General features: G+C 39.0%; 1 protein-coding gene across 1 annotated transcript in view; it reads left to right on the top strand.

Annotated features, from left to right (window-relative positions):
* The first annotated feature begins 306 nt into the window (after positions 1-306).
* CNTN1 (contactin 1) overlaps positions 307-20,003 on the top strand; it is a 138,703-nt gene continuing 119,006 nt past the window's right edge. The window contains exon 1 of the mRNA XM_057403655.1: positions 307-705. The gene's annotated coding sequence lies outside the window, so the exon portion shown is untranslated. The remainder of the gene's footprint in view (positions 706-20,003) is intronic.

Here is a 20,003-nt window from a genome sequence, read left to right as displayed (position 1 = left end):
CAGATAATGCAGCATTTTTAGAAGGTCAAAGAAATGCAGGGTCCAGATTAAACACTCTGCAATATGTAAATGCCACGCCACATATGTTGGAGTTATGCTTGAGTGCTGCAGGGGGGAAGCCTGTGCCTGCATCCCCTTTTGGATGGAATATTATTTGTTGCAGTAAAGCAGTTGCCCAGCCCCGATTGTTTTAGTGATGAGCTGATCAATATACCATTACTGGATGTAACGTTGCTGCAGGAAGTGCACAGAAGATTTTAATGCATGAATTATGCATGCTCTGCTCATTCTTTAGTCTCAGAGCAGAGTGACAGAGATTGTAAAGATGACTGGGGTAGTTTCTTGCATAAAGTGACTGCAGTGAAATGCTTCATATTTTCATGCACACAAGCAGCATCGAGTGGGACGGCCTATTTAAGAAGATATAAATCCCTGAGCTTACAGCACGGAATGCTTGATTTGAAAGCATTGCAGCCATGTACAGAGCTGTTTTTTCTGCTGCCTAAACTGCTTTCCACTGAAGGCTGGCTGAGGGATGCTAACGGCTGTGCTTTGCTCTGAGGTCACAGTTTGAAGCCTTTTTTCTAATTTGCTTTCTGCCGCAGGAGAGGATCTGTGAAGTTTATTGCTGTAACCATCCCTGTAACATACTAACTTGGAATAGTTATTATGAACAAAAGGACAAGCTGGAATTCTCCACCTAAGGTAAAAAAAAAAGGGGGGGGCATTTTTTATTTGTGGATTTGAGCGCAGAAGAGGCACTATGCTCAGGCAGGATTATGATGATGCAGTGTGGTTACATTGACTCAGATATCTGTGCTGGAATGCAGAGTCAGGATTCTCGGGTGGATACGGTTGCATGGATCCTACTAGTCTGATTGTTTTTAAATGGTTGTTTAAATGTTGCTGAGACTAAATGCTGTTATACTTCCTGAACCCTGCAGTTTGTTCAGGAGTCTGCATTTCTGATCAATTTTTATCTGCTATAGATGACTGCATTGTGGGGAGGGGCAGGATAGTCACCGAGATGATCAATATAATAACATGATCTATTTCATTAGCGGTCCTAACTGAATAATGACAATGAAATTCCATTGACTTTCTCCCCCACCGCCGCCCCCCTTCCCTCTATCTGCACATTTTCTGTAACATTTGCAGGCTACAGTAAAATGTGTGTCAGGAAAACAAGTCCCAGAATCTATTGCTTGGCTGTTCTGTAAATAGCTAAGATGATCAAACTGTTACATTTTGGATAGAAGTCTGGGCTGTCATTCAGGGAATAGACAAGCCTGCCCTTATTGTCCTTCACAAAACTATGTACTGTCAGAGATTTTACATACAAAGGTAATTATGAAATTTGCTGGAAAAAAAAGCAATAAAAAATTTAAAAGCATTCTACATTCTTTTCATTTGCACATTTGACAGTTTAGGGTATACTAAATTGTTTAATCACTGTAGGTGTACAGTGAAAATATAATCTTTTAAAAGAAGATAAGTAAAATTAAATTTTTCTTGCCTGTTAAATTATTTACCACAATAAATGCTTAAAAATGCCTGTATCATTAGTGTTTTGTGCATCTGTAGGTTTTCGTATTTTGGAAAACACCATACAAATGCTTAGTTTCTGTGTTCAGTAACTTGAAGATGTATCCATACTTTTTGAGATATACTGTCACAGAGTACTGAGAAATAGCTGGTTTAATAAACCTGAAAGCTGTTTGCTGTGTGAAGGAGTAAGGTGTTGCCAGTCAGTATTGCAAGCAGTCACAACAGAATACTACCATTCCTTGGGTAAATGCCTTTTTATTTTGAGTTTTCATCGTTATTTTCCATTCACATCTAGTAACACCTGATTTGGCCAGTTTCGGATCCCTGACTCCTTATGCCACATTGCACAGAAACACGTACAGACCCCTGCCTCAATGAACAGTGTGTGTTTGGCTGTTAATTACCTAATAATCAGCTGGAAAATTGCTGTCCCAGAAATCAGGCTACGTTAATATTGCTCGCCTGAAAACATGACATTTTTGAGCTCACTACTCCGCGTGGAAGCACGTGTCTTGTTGTACAGGTTAGCCCTGGCAGGCTGCATCCTACCTGCTGTGTGAAGGTGGGCATGCCCAGGGGTTTGTCCTTCCATCACCCTTCCTTCCCATGCTGGGGAAAGCTGACTGTCTCAGGGATAAGGACTACATTCAGCTGGTGGGGAGACGTAGTGCTGGTTCCTGGGATCCTGCAGGCCTGCTGGGTGCTGAGTCACAGAGCAGGTCTGGGAGGAGCTCACCGGCCCCTGGCTGTAGCCACAACAGTTTTTGCAGCGAGATGAAGCCTATACATGTATAAGGAAGAGGAGCATTTAGAGAGGAAAGAGAGAGAGAGGGAGATGGTAAAAATCCTCCCTGCAAACACCGCATCTCACGTGTGGTGAGTGCAAGCACACTTTTGGGCATGTGGACTCCAGGCTGGGAACCTGGGGGGATGGCAGTGATATCAGTGAAGAGTTCACATAGTAGTAACAGGAAAGATGTGTATGATAGCTGGCTGCTTGCAAATGTGCTAGTCATTCTGCGTTTGCCATGGAGGATTGATTGTATTTTCTCTGCTTCTGCCATGAAATATCACCTGAAATGTGTAATTTTGCAGATTAAGCAGGCTTTTGACCATGAAAACAGATATAAAAAAGAGAATAGCTAACAGCAGAAAAAAAAATATCCTGAACTCCTCTCATTTAGTTAATTAGGGCATACCTAACATTGTGAATAACAGGAACTAAGTAAAATAGTGGAAACCTATTTCTGTGAGAGAGAATGACACATGTATACAGGGAAGGGTTGCACATTCAGATTTCAGAGCATATGTGATTTATAGAAATATGGCTCAGCTGTTTCAGTGCTTTGCTACTATTTCTAAGTGTATCAATGAATAAACATTACTTCCATTCTTTGACAGTCACAAATAAAAAGCATCACAGCTACTCTCACAATGTTAATCTTATAACAACATCCTCATTTTCCCCCCATTGAAACTGAGGTATTTAAGTTACCTGTGTTAAATCAGGAAACAGATATAGTAATAAATGGTAAAGAGGTGGAAATACTAATTTTCTCCAGCAAATAACTGCTAGGATTTTCCAAGGTATTTGAGAAAGGTATCCAGGGTCTACTGAAATTCACTAGGGACTGTGATCTTTAGTCTCTTTGGCTGAGATTTTCAAAGGAGCATATATAAATATTTCAGTCACTACAGAGAAAACAGCTTGAATAAAAAGCTAGTAAAACAAAGGCAGCCCAGCAACTATGTGCTGTTAATACAGGTAATTAGAGGAAGAGCAGAATTTTTTGTTGTTCTTCTCCCCAATTTCCTCAGTAATTATATAATTTAAAATACCAAGAAATATTTCAGGATACTATACAGAGAAAAGGCTTAAGAAGGGAAGGTCTTGCAAGTATCTGATTAGTAAGGGATACTGTTCAAAAAACCCCAGGTTATTGTGGACAGAAGTCTTCATTAATAACCTGTTGGAATATTCTCTCGTTCTCATTATAACATCAAAGATTAAATTGCAGCTCTTGGTTTTCTCAAATTACAACTTTGCAAATTGTAATCAGCCTGGGCTTAATTCTGGAAATGATCTTGTAATAAATACATTTGCAATCAGGGAATTGATGCCTTGTACCAGATCTTATTGATTTTGCTCTTGCTTTAGGCTGCAGAGCAGATCCATTCAGTACAGTTAATAACTGAAGGGGTGACTATTTAGGAACATAAGAAGCTTCAAGAGCTGATGCTTTGGGCATTGTGTGAACTCGAATGATCACAAATCAGTTCTCACTCCCTGTTGCAGTAAAATGACATTGTCAGACTTTTGAGTTATGCCTCTGGTAAATAAAAGGAAAGGTTTCTTCTGGTCTGTATTGGTTTTCATTTGTTACTGGAAAAGAAAGCAGAAATAATGCATATTAATAAGAGGAATTAATAACAGGAATTAACGTGTAATAAGTGATCATGCAGTTAGGATTGTACCAAAAGCAAAATAGTAGGTTAGCAATAAAGAAATATCTTTGTGTATATCTTTGCTAACAGAAACATGCTTCTAAATTATTAATAACACAATAAAAAGTATTTCTTCCCATACTTCACTCTGTTATGCACTATAACTAGTCATTTATTAATTTTTGCTTTTCCTACTGTGTTGGTAAAGCGATCACTGAGAACAATCAAATTACTTTTACAAATTACAATTACTGATTGACTACACCTTCAGACAGTTAAAATTGATAATTGCGTAGAATCCTTTTAAGCAAGTAACCTATGAATACTTCTATGCTTATTACCAAAAAAAATATGTCAGTATGTGTTTGTCTGTATCTAATACCTGCTTACTCAACAAATCTGTTCCCTGGGTGCTAGCTTTTCAGCAGTAACTGAGAATAGCCACTTTTTCCTTCTCTTTGCATTGCCCTGTAAATAACAGTGAAGGGACGACGGAAGTGAGTTTGGTTAAACTCATTGCTCATTGATAGCACCAAAACTTCATTTGACTTAGCTGAGCAGCAAGAGAACTGAAACTCCTTTATCTCATTTGCTGAAGACATTATTCACAGTGCAGTGATATTTCAGTATGTTGGAAACAAGGTCTTTAATCTTTTAGGAGAAATTGGTAAGAGGAGCTCATGTCTTAGGTTTTCTACTGGTAGCATTTTTACTAAAAAAGAAAAAAGAAAGGCTGGCACACTAAGGATTACTTTATAAAAATAATTATTCACCTGCTTCTTGAGCTGGAAGCTATAAATTCATTGATTAATGTAGGTCAGTGAAACTAGAGTTTTTCAGCTGAGCTTTTTGAGCTACATCTCATTCCTTATTTTACAAATGGGTTTAGTGTCTTAAACCTTGGATCTGGTACAGGTATTCCTGCTGCCTCCTACAGCAGTAATGCACAGGGGGCTTGTTAACTTATGGAACAGTGTGGCAGAAAATAAAACAGTCTTAGACAACAAAGTATACCCCTCAAGGTTTATTGTTTGAAGCAGGTAGACTACATTAAGGCAATTGCACAGATATCTGCAAACCTTTCACAATGGAGAGTTCAAACACAGGGTTTTCCTCCAGGTGCTAGAATCTGACCTGACCACAGTGTTTGTCTGTCTTCATCCCAGCAACTGATCTCCTACCCTGAATCCTTCTTCAAAGAGAATGGGAATGACGGACTTATACATAAGATGCAAGTCTCTTCCCACTGCACCCTGTTGCAGGATAAAATTATCCTCAGGCTGTTTGTTTATTTCCATGTGGAGAAGCCCAGCAGACTCAAAAAGTCTCACTGGTGCTCTTGTCATTGGATGAATGCCAGCAGTTTGACATTTTTGTGTCATGAGGCTTCATACTGGTTGTTACTGACCGGAAAATGGTGTTAGACATGAAATACAAAATTTGACTGGATTAACTGATACAAATGAAGAACTGTATTAATAAGTGTCTGTATGTGGCTACAGTAATGATGATCGCTTTTATATCCCAGCAGACACTTTGTGAGAGCATAGGCTATATTTCCTTATAGGAAAACACTGCCATCTGAATAAATGGAATCTTTTAACTCATCAGACGGGCAAAATAATGAGCTTACATGTTAAGAGACCATAACCACAAAGTGCTTTACTGAGTGTTTCAATAACTTGGAGCCAGTCTGTGCCAAATTCTAGTTTACATTCTGTAAGGGAGATTCAACTGGTGTTAGGTACCAAAGTACCTTTCATGGTAAGGCTGGAAGCGGACTCTTCCTAAACATGCTCCTTATTTAAGGTCTGGAACACTAGGCCCCTTTGAAAATGTTCTTATTGGGAAATGAGTGGGATTTCATAGCTGCAGGGAATGACTGCGGAGCAGTCACAAATTTGGCCAGGCTTTGTCCTCCTTCTGGGACAGAGCATGCTGTTCCCTTGCCCTTTTTGATGGGAAATTAGAGATGGCCCTAGGGAGAAGTCTCAGCCAAGGGCTGTGAGCTGGGAACTGGCAGACTTTCTCTTTCCAAATGGGACAGAGGTATCAGAAAGTTTTCTACTTGGTTTTACTTTTTTTTTTTTCTTTTTACTTTTTTAGGAAACCTGTTTCTTAGAGTAACGTAAAGTGAGTCTTCTCTACGACATTCAGGTGTAGTTTAATAGGAATGAAACTAGTACGGGCTTCCATTAATGTAATTTCTGCAGTGTCTTTAAGTGGGATGCAGGAGGAAGAGGGTTTATGATGGAGAAGAGGAACCCTTGTGACAACAAGCAATAGGTTCTCCAGAATCCCTCACATCTTACCAGGGGGTGGTCTGTTTGGAGTAACTGGGGGATTATTTAGGTTGACCTAGGGTTTGAAGCTCTCATAAAGAGCCTTTTTTTTATGCAGTGTGTGAATAGAGTAAGGCCTGTTTAGTCACAGCTTTGCCAACTTTTTGTAGTAGATTAATATAGGGTCTTTTCCAACATAAATGATTCTATGATTCTAAAGTCACAAATGAGGTGTACATGAATTTACTGATAGCACTGATTGGGATTTGATGCTATTGATCAGGTATTTGATTATGTGGAATCACATTTATACTAGTTGTGACTTGACCAAGCAGCCCAAACAACCATATCTTACATGTTTATTATACCTCACATAAATCAGATACTTCAAAAGGAAGCTCAATATGAGTAGAAATAATAGCATAGAAATGTAAACTCCCTTGCTTCCCTGCACCGGAATTCATGGGGCTCAGTGTAAACTGGCAAAGGCAGCCTCAATGCATCATGCTGGTTGTTTTGTCCTACAGCTAGGTTTTCAGATAACACACCAACCACATGCCTGTAGAGACCAGAAGCCATGCACAGGAGAGCTCTAACTGAACTGCTTATAAATTACACCCAGCTCAAGATCTTCTCACTGGCTACTACTATCAACACTATACTGCCAACACTATAGCTGATAATCTCTTTTCTTGCCTGCAGTACCACCATATATTGGGAGTTACGCATTTTTTTTCATGGAAGGCAAGAGAATTTCTGATGTTAATCTACGTTTTTTTTTTATCTTAAGATCTGAAGAAATCCCCAGCCATCTTTTTAAGACATTTTGAACTACTTCATGGCAAAACAAAAAGAAGAAGGACAAATGATCTGAATTTGTGAGCCATCATTGTGACAAATATACTTAAGGTTTCATCTTTCTACCATTTCTGCATTTGTTGGCAGTGTCACAGAATCATGTCCACAGAGAAGCTGTTCCAAGTTTGTGTTTCAGATGCCTCAATAATTTTTTCCACAATAAAAAAAGTCAGGAATTCCTATTGCCACATTTGTGGTGGTAACATAGCATTGTCTTAATCATAGCTGCTTTTGTAGAATTACTTCTGCACTTTGTTTCACTACTGGTTTTATAATCTGCTTGAAGCAATGAAAACCCTCCTTCCTCCCATCTTCTGCAGTGATTTAGTGGCTAACATCAGCCCCAGTGAACCCCAAGCATTAGTGCTAGGGCATTTTTCCCTGCTTTTGCTGGGAAATGTCAACCCTTGAGCTTGGGCACTTCATCCTTTTATTAGGCAGCTTCAACAACCTGAGCAAGAGTGTTACCCCTCCTGTCCTCTTACTGGCAGAGCCACTCTGAAACGTATAGGAAGCTTTCCCATTGGAATAGTTAGACTTAGCTAATTAATAACTTGACACCAATGATGTATGATACTCTCCAGTGTATTTTCTCTTCTTGATTTTAATGATAAGAAGCATGAAAAAAATCCAGGAAATGAAATTTATCATTCAATCCATTTTTGGCCTCCCAAGGGTTTCACATATACTCTGTGAAATTGTAGTTTATTGATTAATTCACTAAATAGGGGAGAATAGAACAGGTTCTCATCCTGATTAAAAAAGCTGAAAGTATAACATTGAATATCATAGCCAGTAAAGGCAGGACTGCAGCAATTCAGAGCAAACTGCTAAAAATGCACATGTCTTCAACCTGATGGCAGTGGCACAGTTGGCTGCAGCTCATAATGCAGCTTCAAAATGAAGACATATTAATTTATAAGGAAATCCATGTAAATAAAGTTTTTCTATGGAGTCTCAGATGTCCTCTCATGATCCTAGGAAAGCAAGAAAATTTAACAATTTTCTCCTCTGGGAGTGCTCCATTGCTAGATATTTCTGCCTGCCATGAGAAGGGTACTTTTCCTTTCATGTGCAGGACTTGTCATAGAATGTTCAGAGTTGGAAGGGACCTTCAGATCACCTAGTTCTGACTTGCCATAGTTCTGTGAGCAGGGTATCAGCTGTACCTGCAGAGGCAGGGGCAGGATCTGTCTCAAAAATAGCAGCTCACTGCTGAATAGCAGGCACTGAGTTCAACCTTTTCCAGCTGTGCTTCTCTTAAGTCCTTCAGATTTGCTCGGTGCCCCAACTCAGACTAATATCAGCAGAGCCTGGGTATATGTACATTTTAAAGTACATTTCTGGCTCTTGTGCACTGTAGCATTTTCCTCCTGAATTTTACCCATATATAGCAAGTCATTCTCATTTTGTTTTTAGAATATTCTAATGGCCATCAGCTTCCATATAGCAAGCACCAAGAAGTATGTGCTTGGTTCATGGTGTATCATTTTCTGTATTCCAGTTGTTCATACCCAGTGTGATTAGTTCTTTGGTATTGATGAGAGGAGGAAGCCTGATGTGACATAGCAAGACATATGAAACAGGAATGATTTTGTTGTGATGTGTAATACCAAGATTCTTTAAAACATATGAAATAGCATAGATGTACAGTAAGTCTTCTGCCCTGGAAAGGGATGTCTGAGCGAACAACGGGAGCTCTTGTAATATTACAAAGGGTGTGCAGAATGTGATAGGAATGACTGTGACTGTTGCTTGTAATGTTTTTGTTTAAATCTCTCGTTCTGTAATGAGAAACTATTCATGTCATAGCTGCAGAGTGTATAGGTGCAAAATGTTCTTATATGGGCTGAGAAAGCTATGAGACAAATTTGCACAGGAGCAATCTATCAGAGGCAGAAAGGTGCTACCTTCAGTGCGGGAAGTCCCCCAAATCATAGAATCATTTAGGTTGGAAAAGATCTTTAAGATCGTCAAGTCTAGCTATTGATGCTATAACTGTATAGCTACATATAGCTATAACCATCACAGCACTAGATAAGTCAGCATGTGGACAGAACCATCAACAGTGTCACATTCCCACATGGATTTTAACTACAATTCAAAGGAAAAGACAGAAAAGGCACTCTTCAGGACTTTGAGTGGTAAGAGGCATGCTGTGAGTCAAAGCCACAGCACTGTCTACCCATCCCAGTTAAAAGGAATGACTGCCTTTAAAGTTCTTCTGCATACCCCCAGATGCTAGCAGGTAAATCCAGAATACCTGCAGTCATTGCTGGATCACACCCAGGAATTAATTACTGGCTTTGCAGTACAATTTGAAGTGTTTAATTCTGGGGAGGTTGCAGAGTTACAGCATTCCATCTGGATTCTATGGGGCACTGTCAGGGACAGAACTGCCAGGTCCGATGTACCATGGTTGTAACCTGCATGGCTCTTCTCAGAGTTTCAGGTGAGGGTTGTGCCAGGGTTGTAGCTGGCAGCTGAACAAGCTGCCATGTGTGGTGCTGTGGAGGCTCTGGGCAATACAGCTCTCCATATGCAGGTAATCACAGGCTGCTGGGATGCTGCCAGACCCTTCAGGACTTTTTGGGTTAAGCTATGAGCCAAGAGTACAGCCCAAAATCAGGAGGTTACTATCCCTGGCATTGCTGATCATTTCTTCAGAGGATTCATACCTTCTGTCGCTTATTAGTAAACTTACAATGCAGGTTCATCAACATCATTTTGGGGTTTGCCTTTGGGGGAATTTTTTGTTTATTTTATGTTGTTTGCTATAATTTTATAGCATAATTGATGAAAAATCCTTTTAGACATTGTGTGCTCTGTGAAATAAATGGACATGTGTTCGCATATGGAGTCAGATGAAATAAACCAGTATGAATTGGAACAGACGGAAACACACTTGTGCATGAAAGTATAATGCTTACCGTATACTAGAGGAGCTATAATGAAACTGTATCTAGCATCGCATGCTAAGAAGAAGGAAACACCCTCCTCCCCTCCTCCCAACGTTAATTTGCACCTGAAATGCAATCAGTAATGAGCTAGCACATTAAAGCAGGAGATGACAGACAGTTGAGTACCATCTGGCATAAAATATAAACTCCCTTTACCTGTTGTTTGTGCTGGAAAGGTCTGCCTGGGCTGCAGCAACCAGAAGTCCTGACCAGTAAGATTTATTTTTTTTTTAAGGGCTTTTGTTGAAAAAGAGGAGTCTTAATTTTCCAGAGGCTGGCAAAGGATCTTTTCCAAGGACTGGGTCTACGTAATCATTTAGTAATGTTCAGAGAACTGATAACATTGGGCTATTTTGCTGTTGTGCTCCCTATAGAGCATCTGTACTTTTGTGAGAGGTCCAGGACTGGCCCATCATATGTGATGGGTTCAGTGAAAGTGTATGCAGAGCAGAGCTGCTTGATGACATAGTGCAAGGCCATAGGGAAGGCCATACTGCACCAGACCTGGTCCAGCATCCTGCCCTGAGCAGCCACTACCAGCAAATACCCCCCTGCTCTACCTCTCTTTCACCCTTCAGCTGCTCAGAGAATCCCTGATCTGGAGCCAGCTGGTGGGTGTTTAATAGCCACTGATCAACCTGTCCTCCAGGAATTTGTTTAATCTCTTTTTGAACTCGTTTATCTCTTCAGATACCTATAAAGGCATTTTGGTGACACTCCTCTCTGTGCTTGTAATATGTTCTTGTTTTCAGCGTGATGGGAGTTTAGACAATTGTGTCAAAACTTCCTCAAACAGAGAAAGTATGAAGATAAAAGAATTTAAAACCAGCAAAATGTATTTTCCCAGGGAAACTTCATTCTCTTAACTACCACAGCACGTCTTGGATGCTGCAATGTGCTTCCTCTTTGTTCCCTACAGTGAAGATGAACACTGTATCTCAGTACTTTTCAAGGTGACTCTTAAAAGAATTTTTCTCTGTCACTGTATCTCTGCTGTGCCTGCAGAGGCTTTGCAGATCACTTTGTTTTCCTGGTTCTGATGTGCATTTTCTTGTCATGAACTACAGACTTCCTTATATTGCCTGCTATTTGTCCAGAGAAAAAGAAAAATAAATGTGTGCTGTTCATTTCTATACTTGTCATGTTTATTTTCTCTCTTAGGCGGAAAGAAGTACGTGCAATTGAGGCCTATATAAATATTATTATTTTGCCCTAAGTATTCATTTGTTAAGTTTTGTTAAACTGTGAAAGGTGAGACCTAGAAAAAGCACTAGAGATGGGGTCTGCAGGGAAAAAAGGAAAATTAAATGCAGTAGCTTCCATTTGTAGTGCCCTTTTATTCTTAGCATGCTTTTTGTGTGCATCCAAAACTTTTCACTTACGTTAGAATGACACTTACATTGTCCCTGCTCATTGCAAGGGATAGGACTAGATGACCTTTAAAGGTCTTCCAGCTGAAACTGTTCTGTGATTCTATGATTAAATGAAATTTCAGCCAAAACTTCTGATGGTGGAGGTACCATGAGTAATTAACAGCAGTGGTGCTTGAACTACTGGCAAAATGAGAGTGCAACAGTAAGGTTGCAAAAGGTTATCTGCTGTGAAAGTAGACCCATTGCCTGCCAGTGGCCAGATGCTGTGAATTAAGTAATTTTCTGTAGGTGCCATGTGGCTGTGCAGGGCAATGGCTCTTTCTTGAGCAAGGTTTTATCATGGGGAGTAAATACAAGGAATTAGCTCTTCCATCAGTTGCAATGAAGCACAAATCAAATAGGCCAAGTGTCTTGTTTTACCTCAGTTCATTATGTTTAATGTAGGAATACCAATGCTTCCTTCTTCCCATGTTTATTTAGAATAAAAATGCTCAGGGAATTTGATTAGTTTTTGTACCCAAAACAGCAGCTTTTGAGCCTTCACTGGGAATCTGAATACTTTCTTGTAGCACAGATGATAACTGTGTCCTTGATTTTAATGTCTTTCTCCAGCACTGGGAGATGTCAGAAGTCTTTCTGTGAACATTCTGTATATCTTTGTCAGTATTTCTTGCTGTGTGGAGCTCAGCAGGCAATGGCTGCATATAACCCACTCACTGTACCTAATTATTCAGAGAGATTTCTGCAGTAATGCCTGTGCTAGAACATACCTTATGGAGTATATAAACTACAGGCTAAGGTGCAGTTGTTCATGGAAACCAAAAGAACAAAGAATAAGGAATAAAGAAGTAATTTATTTTTTAACAGTACGTTGTAAATAAATAAATAGAAGGAAGTTTGTGATGTCTTCGGGGCAGCAAACAGAGATGAGGCATTTCTAAGCTGAATTGAAAGCTTGAAAATGGAGTTTAAATTTATGGGTGTGGACATTTTTGCTGTCGTCTCAGAAGTAAACAGTGAGTAGTTGGATTTGAAAGAAGTTCTATGGAGTCACTTAATTTTCATCCAGTAGCGAAAGGCAAGTTTTGCAGGTTGGAAACACAGGTTGATGTCCCATGGAGTCATAGCTGGAAAACAACTGTGCCCAGTGGTGAGTTCCATCACAAGGGAATGCCACGATTCCAGTGTTTGGAATGGCTAGAGGATCTGAAATGTAGTGGGGTTAACATTTCTTCGTCATCAAGACATATAATGTGCTTGTGTATGACTCCTGAGAGAACAAAACCACAATTAATCTTCAACTTGTGTTTGTTTGATCTATGTTCTCCTGAAAATGTAACTAGAAATTCTGAATATTTGAGAGTTGAGTGGTGTGGTGTAGAGTCCCTATCACTTTTGCAGTGAATACCTCATAGGCTATTTACTACTCTGTAGGAAATCATGAGGCAAACTGGTTCATCTAAGACCTTCCCTTACATTCCAGTCAGTTTTCTGTTGGCTCATATGTGTGTATAACAGGTAAAATGTAGCCTAAGAAATAGTTATTTACAGATGGTTTTTCTTTGTCAATTAAAAATGGTTGAAGTTAGATAATAATTGTTTAATTTTAAATGTATTAACACTTTGATAGTTTGACATAGATTCAAAAATTTAAGAGTAGTTTTAAGGTTTTCCCTGCTAATTTCTGTAGAAAATATTCTTCTTATAGGTAGCATCCATGCAATGTTGATCAGTCTCTTGATTTTTATAAGTTATTTATGATGAGGCTGAAAACAAAATGGTGAGCATCTTTAAGGCTTTACACCATGAGAATCACAATTTGTGCTCTGTTAATTTCTTTTGGTGTACAGTAAATAAAATATTAGCTAATTATTAGCTAATTTCACATTCAGTAAGCTATTCCCTTCTTACTCTTCCAAAGAAGGGTGAAGGATATGATTTATGCACTATGCTTAGACTTCCTTTTCTCTAGGACTTAATTTTAAAATGATGTTTAGGTTGTAGATTTAGCTGGTTTTAGTTAATTACAACATCTTAACTTTTCTGACTGAAATGTTTTGTCAGGTCCAGAAAAAACCTCCAAAAGTAACAAACCAAAACTCAACAAGCCACCCCACAAAAAAAAAGACAACACTGAAAAATTTCTTTAGTGGTTTTGTCTGAGAAGTGGTTAACTGCAAATACTATTATTTTTCTCAGCCCTCAATGTACTTTATGGAAGAGGATAGCTGTAGATCAATTAATTAACAAATCCTGTTCATGAACCATCACTTAATTACCTTGCAGTAGTCTAGAATCCCACCTAGATAAACATTTCTGACATTATGTTAGCCTGTCCTGCACAGTTGCCATAATTAACGTAATAGATCCTTAGAAGATGTTGCAATACATTTGCTGTGTCGATGTACTTCATACTGCACCAGCATATTGAGAAAGCAACCCAAAATATTCAGTTGACATTAAGAATGCTTGTACCACTGTTGTACTTTAATCAACAGGTAATCTTGATTAAGCTAAATCTTGGGGGATTTTTTCCCAAGATAATATTTCTTTATGCCTGCACCTTAACATATGCCAAAAGTGTGTCCTGTGGCTCCATGTGGGCTGTGCAGTCAGGATAGAGAAGCAGGAGAACAACCACAGGAAGGACTTAAAGAAGAAACCCATGCATAGCTCTGAAATGCAGAAGAGCATTTCTGTACCTATTTGGTTGCTTCCTGGGCCGATTCTCCCCTCCATGATTCCCTGTTAAAAGACCCAGAAGTGAGCCTTGCAGAACTGCCCGTGTCCTCTGTTTCCCATCTTCCAGTTCTACTGCGGGAAGGCACAGTCATATTCTTATGGTTAATCTTTCATTATGATTATTTGAAGAATGATGGCATTACATTTCATTATGGCATTAATAATTTCCTTAGGCCTCTCAAAACTTTGATGCATGGCAAGCTGATCTTAATCTAAAGCTGAACACTTCCATATTATTACTCAAATAGCAGTAAGGATGGAATTTGATGCAGTGATCTAAGATACAGCTGGTGCCTTTCTAAGGGCTTAAGGTAATCAAAGCCCAGAAACATAAAATGCTGCTGTATAAAAATCATTGTTTACTTTTGAATTAACTTTTTTGAACGTTATATTTTCTAGTGCTTTCCTAGAAATAGATTTATTTACAAATAGAGGATTGTAGACTAAGAAAAGTTCTGCTGTCAGAAAGCATTGTGTTCTTTAGCTTCTTTCAAAAAGATGTCCATTTTTAACAACAGTTGTTGGCTCCCACTCCTTCCTTGGAAGGTTGTTCCACAATCCTCCTCCTTTGATGGCTATAAATGTCACTGTAGGCAAAACTAATTTATTTTTCTAATACTAATTCCTGAATCAGATACTTTTCTGAAGAGTTGATCTGTGAAGTCTGGTTTCTAGCAACTGTCCCTGATCTCATCAGGTGCTTGTGCACATTTAATTGCCTTTTGTCATGTGCTCAGGAGCGCAGATTTTACCACTCTATATTTTTCTTTTTGCTACTACTATCAGAGACTTGAAAAGGCAGCATGCTTAGGCATCAAACCAGGTCTTTCCTTCTGCCCCGTCTCTAAGACATAGTATCATTTTTCTCAGGCTGCTCTGTGGCTTTGCTGTACACACATGCAGTACACACACAGTTTGAATGTGCTCTTTCTACAATGTTGGGTTTAGTGCAATTTAGTGCAGCATGGCAAGTTTGGTGACTCAGCCTTTCCTTAAGTTCTTTCATTGCCCTTCTATCCTTGCTCTTTTGTAAGTGCATGGTAACATACAGGAGAATTTATAAAGGATATTACATCTTTAAAGTTTTCAGTTAAGAGAATTCATAAGTAACCTTTCTGTCCTGCCTTTATTTGTCTAGAACAGAATTAACTTTGATGGAAGTCCTTAGCTTTATATCGGTATGAAAATAGCACCTCTTCTTGCCCTTGCATTTCATTCTCTCAGCACTCAAGCTTCATGGAATCATTCATTCTAAAGTGCAAGCAGGGACCGCTCTGGCATTCTCTTGTTCTCTCTTAGTACAAGGTTGATGGGAGAGCATGTGGTGTAATGTGTCATGGTAATCCCATATCAACAAAACCTCCTCAGAACAGTGACATCAACTGGAGTATTTGTCAGATTTAATCTGAGTAAAAGTCAGTAAACCATCAAGGTTGAGGTTACTGACTATTGTTACTGTTTGTTACTGTTGAGGTTCACTTGACCGGTGATGTTAGGCATGCCTCAGTGAAGAGACTTCTGTGGACGTACCTGGTGTAGGCTCTGAAAACTCGTCAAGCATATATAGTGATGAATGGAAAAAACAAATATCTAGTGGAGTCCTCTCTGTGGTATTTTGCTTTGACACAGTTCTGGAATCCAGAACAGAAGGCACCAGAAAATGCCCTCTGGTCTCTGAGCCAGAGAAGAATTCAGTTCCTGTGGGCTACAGATTCCACTGGAGGCTTGAAGCCTAGGACAGTCTTCCTGTTCCAAGTTGTTCTTGTTTCATTCCTTCAGAACTGAGCAAGTTAGGCCATCTTTTGTAAAATGGCTCAGTTCTGTCTTCTTTTTTTTTTTTTTTTTCTATTTCAATGTGCTGACCTCAGCCTTCTGAAGATTTCTGTCTGACGTGAATGCAGTGGTGTCCTGTCCTGCTGCCCAGCTTATACGAACACCACTGTAGTTCAGTCATTAAACTAAAGAAAGTCATCATTTGATTGAACTGTTTGTTTAGTGAGGCTAACCAGTTTCTTCTAAATATCTGGAGTTTGCTCTTCAGCCCTCTTTAGCAAAAAAAACAGTTCCAGATATATATATAGGCTCAACTCAGGCCTAGGCTTAGTCGCCTCTTTGGCTGGGCAGGTGTAAAATGAGAGTGGGGCAGGAAAGCTGACAGCAGGAAACCTCTTGATTGCTTTTCTTTGAGATGCAGAGTATGTTCTTCATCCGAGCCCCTTGGCAATGAGATGGGCATGATCCTTCAATAAGATTTGTCGTGTTATCAGGACTGCTGGTGTAGCCAAGACCAGCAGTAATGCACTGTGTCATGGCTGCAGTGGCAAACATCATGTTTGATACAAGCAGATGTAGCCTGTAAAAATCTAAGGAGAAAGAAATGGAATTCTGCTTCAGCTTTGAGCTGCATCGTATCAGCATTTACTTAGAATAAGAGATTAGGAATATGAGAAGAAAGTGATTCAACTTCGTTTTTTCTTCAATCAGGAAAGAAACAGCTGTACTGAGACAACTTGAAGGGGTTGTAAGGAACATTGGGGAGCAAATCACAGCATGTAAGTGGAACTCATTCTGCATCTCATTTTTTAAAAAAATGCAGGGAAAAATTTTCAAATTTACTTTAATACCTTTTATGGCATGCTTTTATTGTTGAAACATTTCCTTTTTGATGCTATTTCTAGCCATCCCAAATTGCAGTGGTCAGAAAGGCTTTTTGTAATAACACCCATGCCTAAGTAAACATTAATGAAATATTCATTTATGATAGCGAATTAAACTAATATACTTAACAGGCTTCAAATAAGGAGTAAGAGATGAATCAGAGAACAGCTGAAGCACTGTTGATTTTATATTCATCTTCTAGATTTGTGGTACTGAAGTGTCTGTATACATATATGTGTACACACACGGATACATGAGTTATTTAGGGGCTTTGCTTCGTTTTGCATCTTACTTCTTAACGAAGTGTTCTCAGATAGATTAGACTTCTAAAATGAACTTCCTAGAGCTATAAAATTGCCTTGAGATGTAGAATACAATAATTAGGGGTTGAATTATTTGTTACGCAAATCAGAGCAGTTTGCAGAAGTGTTTTTGACTACATCAGCTAGACTTAGAGGCCATATTAAAAGAAAACAAACCCTTCCTTTGTTATGTTTTAAATCATGGGTAAAAAAAAATATTAAAGACCTCTAAGAGGATTTCAGTAGGAAGCCCTACTATACAGCAAAATAACAAAGATTAATCTAGTGTTGAAAATGCTGCTTAAAATAAATCACCCTAGACTCAATGGTAAATACTGTGGTAGGCCAAATGCAGGTTGCTTCACTCAACCAGATTTACTGGTGAGGGCTTATTTTTGCAAGAGTTACTACACACATGCAGAGACACAAACAGTATGAAAAAAGAAATGGGTAGGGCAGGAGCAAGGAGAAGTTTCAGTCAAAACAAATAAAAACATTAGAGTACAGCTGCCAGATACTTCATGCGGGAGCAGGATAAGGCCAAGGAAGAGCTTCAGGCATTTGGAACCTCCTCCAACCCATCTGTTTTCTACAAATGTTAGTTGGTGCTTAGACATTATTTAGGGCATGTCTACACCATGCATCACAAAATGGCATAGGAGTATACCCAAGTAAGCTGGCAATGCAGTGTGGACAGACTCTGTGCCTGTCTTAGGGTGGATGGTACACTTCAGGCTCTCGACAGTCATCCATGCTCTGGCCTGTATAGTTTTGCCTAGGCTCATGTCCAGCAGTGCCATGTCCCAGAACTTAGGAGCCTCAAATGATTGTATGCAAATAGATGTTCAAATGAGGGCATTTTCCCTCTGATATCAAGTTTCAAACTGCATCAATATATTATTCTCAAAATTGCAGCATGGTTGGGCTATAAATTCCTCTAAGAGTAGATTCTTGATACTAAAACCTTGGGGAATTAAAAAAAAAGTTATAGAACTTAAATAAAATACCCCTATTTTAAAATTGCAAGTTAGAAATTAATTTTCTATTGCACACGAAACTAACAACACTGCCAAAACCACACAGTAGAGACTAGTAATTATTAAATTGCTAGACTGAAAGTGTTAAATGTAAAATGCAAGCCTTGCACTGACGGGTGTCTCCGAGATAAATGTCAATGGGTTTGCTGTGTCACCTTCAGACCTTTAGAGGTTGGGGCGGTGTCTCTAAGATGGTGTTTGTATCATTTGCAGTTCAAAGAAACAAGAAACTTTCCTGGGCCTCTAAAGGTAGCTTCTGAACTCCCTAAATTAAATAAATGTGATCAAGCTTTCAAAAATGCTGACAAGCTAATTCCAATCAACTCCAAATACAGTAGGATGTGCAGATACATGACATGTTTAAATGCAAACCATGTTTATTTAAAAGACCATATTTGGATTTTAAACCAACCTTTAAGAACCCAGGTTTACAGAAAACATGAGCTACAAGTCACAGCTGAGACTGGATCACATATGAGTTCTGTTCTGGCATTGCAGACTTTCCCTCTTTGCCAGCCCCCACTGTTTCCTTATGTTTATCTTCTTAAGCAATTCCTTTGTAACACAAATGTTTATGTATCTGTTCTTTGTTCAAAACTGAAACAAGTTTGTCATTATTTGATAATCAGGAGACCGAAAAAAATGTGTTTTTCTTCTTAGAAAAGTCTGAGTGGTGAAACCACTGGCTACAGGTGGAGTGATAGATTTGACATTCGGAAGGTATGGGCTTTTAGCAGACAAAATGGCTTTTGCTGTCCTGATTAAAAAAGGTTTCATTTGATTGACATTCTAGCTTTAAAATCACTCAAGTGAACAGTGTTCTTTTTTCTCTCTCTTCCAAAAGACAAATACATGTCTTAGAAAGATGTTGTCAATAGAGGTCTAATTTCATTGTAAAATGTGTACCAAAAGCCTGTCCTTCATCGAGGGCTTATGTGCACCTTCATATAAACCTCACGCAGCCAGAGTCATTGCAGTTGCTTTAAAGTACATGGTGCTATTTGAGATACTATATGTAGCCATAGTTATTCCCGTGTTGCTGTAGAAGTGATCGGAGTTCCCTGATGGAGCTGTGTCCTTGTTGTTCCCAGCTTTTCTCACTGTGCCAGAAAGCCTATGTAATCACAGGTGTTTTAACAGGACTGAGCCCTTGAGAGCTAACAGTAGGCCACACAACTAAAGTTTGGTCACAATGCTAGGGGTTTAAGCCTATGGTGAATACTCAAGAGTGGGCTGAGTTCAGTTGGTTTTGTCATTTTAGCACAAAGTGACAAGGGGGAGAGTATAAATATACTCTGTTGAAAGACAGCCCTTGAGTTGTCAGGAAGATAAGATGTATTTCACTGTGATTGTGGCTAAACCAAGAGGCCTGATAATCCTCACTTTGCCTGACACTGACATTTAGGTGTTTTACTGTGTATAAACAGTTTTTGTAGCATTTATATAATGGTACCTAACTTTTATGCAGTACTTGAGCAGTTATTTGTCAAATAAGCCACCTCCGAAAAGGCTTATGTTTTGTAAGAGGAAGATGAAGGAGACGGTAACAAAATATACTGCTTATTTCTTCTGTATGCAAAGGGACATGCATGTAAGATTTACCAGTTTGTGAAAAGTGAGAATACACATAACCAAAACTTTGCATGCAAACAGAATTAACATAAAATTGTAGAAGTGGTCTATATGGTCTAGTATTTTCTCTCCAGGAGTTTCAAATAACATATAGTAAATAAAAAGTATAAAAAGCGGGAAAAGATTGCATAATATACTCCTACAATATTCTGTCTATTCCAAGCAA

This window comes from Pezoporus wallicus, unplaced genomic scaffold, assembly GCF_028554395.1.
Source record: "Pezoporus wallicus isolate ANWC-B61680 ecotype Strahan unplaced genomic scaffold, APGP_CSIRO_Pwel_v1 contig_7274, whole genome shotgun sequence".
Taxonomy (NCBI): domain Eukaryota; kingdom Metazoa; phylum Chordata; class Aves; order Psittaciformes; family Psittacidae; genus Pezoporus; species Pezoporus wallicus.
The sequence above is the reverse complement of the archived record's forward strand: the minus strand, read 5'-3'. Positions and strand labels throughout refer to the sequence as shown.